Raw genomic sequence first — 2,888 nt, forward strand, 5'->3', positions numbered from 1 at the left:
TCAGCCGAAAAGTACTCGACGATGTAAAAACTAGGGTTGCGTGAAACAATAAATCGATCCTCTCTTTGTCCCTCGACTCCCCCTTATATAGGAGGCGGAGCCGAGGGATTTCGTAATACACAAGTTACAGAGTCCGGGAGGGTTTCTAACCCGTCTCGTAAGAATACAGGTAGTACTTCCTAATACAAATCTATCTTTCCTTAATAGTAACTTGGGCTTCCGAATCTTCTTTATTCTTCGAGTCATGGGCCTTCAGTAAACCCCGGGTACCATCTTCGGCAGGCCCATTGGGGATGCCTATGTCAGTAGCCCCCAAGATTTTGCTTGAATCGAAGAATCAGGGAAAATCTCCAACTTTAATCATTCAATAACTCTGTCGAACTTATCACATATCTTTGGATATTCAATTATATATTGTACAGGGATGATGGTAGTTGGGGCTAGTTCATCTGACGGATGAGGTACTAGTTAACTGCTCTAGTGGCAATCCGCAAAAACCTACTTCAAGATCACGTCCCTGGACATGATCTCGGGATACTGGTGTAAACTTCGACAGGTTCCGCTTAAGGTCTTACCATTCTGTCGAGTCCCAGTTGTTGGAGATATGCCCAAGAGGCAATAATAAAATGGTTATTATAATATATCTTTGTGTTTATGATAATGTTTACATATCATGCTATAATTGTATTAACCGAAACATTGATACATGTGTGTTATGTGAACAAACAAAGAGTCCCTAGTAAGCCTCTTGTATAACTAGCTTGTTGATTAATAGATGATCATGGTTTCGTGATCATGAACATTGGATGTTATTAATAACAAGATTATGTCATTATATGAATGATGTAATGGACACACCCAATTAAGCGTAGCATAAGATCACGTCATTAAGTTATTTGCTATAAGCTTTCGATACATAGTTACCTAGTCCTTATGACCATGAGATCATGTAAATCACTTATACCGGAAAGGTACTTTGATTACATCAAATGCCACCGCGTAAATGGGTGGTTATAAAGGTGGGATTAAGTATTCGGAAAGTATCAGTTGAAGCATATGGATCAACAGTGGGATTTGTCCATCCCGATGACGGATAGATATACTCTGGGCCCTCTCGGTGGAATGTCGTCTAATGTCTTGCAAGCGTATGAATAAGTTCATAAGAGACCACATACCACGGTACGAGTAAAGAGTACTTGTCGGAGACGAGGTTGAACAAGGTATAGAGTGATACCGATGATCAAACCTCGGACAAGTAAAATATCGCGTGACAAAGGGAATTGGTATCGTATGTGTATGGTTCATTCGATCACTAAAGTCATCGTTGAATATGTGGGAGCCATTATGGATCTCCCGTATCCCGCTATTGGTTATTGGTCGGAGTGAGTACTCAATCATGTCCGCATAGTTCGCGAACCGTAGGGTGACACACTTAAAGTTGGATGTTGAAATGGTAGAACTTGAATATGGAATGGAGTTCGAATATTTGTTCGGAGTCCCGATGAGATCCCGGACATCACGAGGAGTTCCGGAATGGTCCGGAGAATAAGATTCATATATAGGAAGTCATTTTTATAAGATTTAAAATGATCCGGAAGGTTCTATGGAAGGTTCTAGAAGGTTCTAGAAAAGTCCGGAAGAAACCACTAAGGAAGGCGGAGTCCCGGAGGGACTCCACCTCCCATGGCCGGCCAACCCTAAGGGGGAGGAGTCCCAAGTAGACTCCCCTAAGGGGGCCGGCCACCCCCCCACATGGAAGGGGGGAATCCCACCCCAAGTGGGATTCCCACCTTGGGTAGGTTTCCCTATCACATGGAAGGTTTTGGGTTCGGGTCTTATTCGGAGACTTGTAGTCCAACACTTGGGGCTTCCACCTATATAATGAGGGGCCAGGGGAGGGGGCCGGCCACCCCAACACAACAAGGTGGCCGCACCACCTAGATGGCCGGCGCCCCCCTCTCCCCAAACCCTAGCCGCCCCACTCCTCCTTCTTCCCCGCACGCTTAGCGAAGCTCCGCCGAGATTCTCCACCACCACCGACACCACGCCATCGTGTTGTCGGATTCAAGAGGAGCTACTACTTCCGCTGCCCGCTGGAACGGGGAGGTGGACGTCGTCTTCATCAACAACCGAACGTGTGACCGAGTACGGAGGTGCTGCCCGTTCGTGGCGCCGTGATCAAGATCTTCTACGCGCTTTTGCAAGCGGCAATAAACGTCTACCGCAGCAACAAGAGCCTCATCTTGTAGGCTTTGGAATCTCTTCAAGGGTGAGACTCGATAATCCCCTCGTTGCTACCGTCTTCTAGATTGCATCTTGGCTTGGATTGCGTGTTCGCGGTAGGAATTTTTTTGTTTTCTATGCAACGAATCCCTACAGTGGTATCAGAGCCGTGTCTATGCATAGATGGTTGCACGAGTAGAACACAATTGTTTTGTCGGCGTTGATGCTTATGTTGTCTTTAGTTTGAGTACTTTGCATCTTTGTGGCATAGTGGGATGAAGCGGCTCGGGCTAACTTTACATGACCGCGTTCATGAGATTTGCTCCACGCTCGACATGCAACTTGTATTGCATAAGTGGCTTTGCGGGTGTCTATCTCTCCTACTATAGTGAATATTCAATTTACTCTTCTATTGACAACACTAGTATCACCGTTGTGGTTCATGTTCGTAGGTAGATTAGATCTCACTCGAAAACCCTAAACCACGTAAAATATGCAAACCAAATTAGAGACGTCTAACTTGTTTTTGCAGGGTTTGGTGATGTGATATGGCCATAATGTGATGATGAATATGTATGAGATGATCATTATTGTATTGTGGCAACCGGCAGGAGCCTTATGGTTGTCTTTAAATTTCATGTTGAGTAGTATTTCAAAGTAGTTGT

Source organism: Lolium rigidum, chromosome 5 (assembly GCF_022539505.1).
Source record: "Lolium rigidum isolate FL_2022 chromosome 5, APGP_CSIRO_Lrig_0.1, whole genome shotgun sequence".
Classification (NCBI taxonomy): Eukaryota; Viridiplantae; Streptophyta; class Magnoliopsida; order Poales; family Poaceae; genus Lolium; species Lolium rigidum.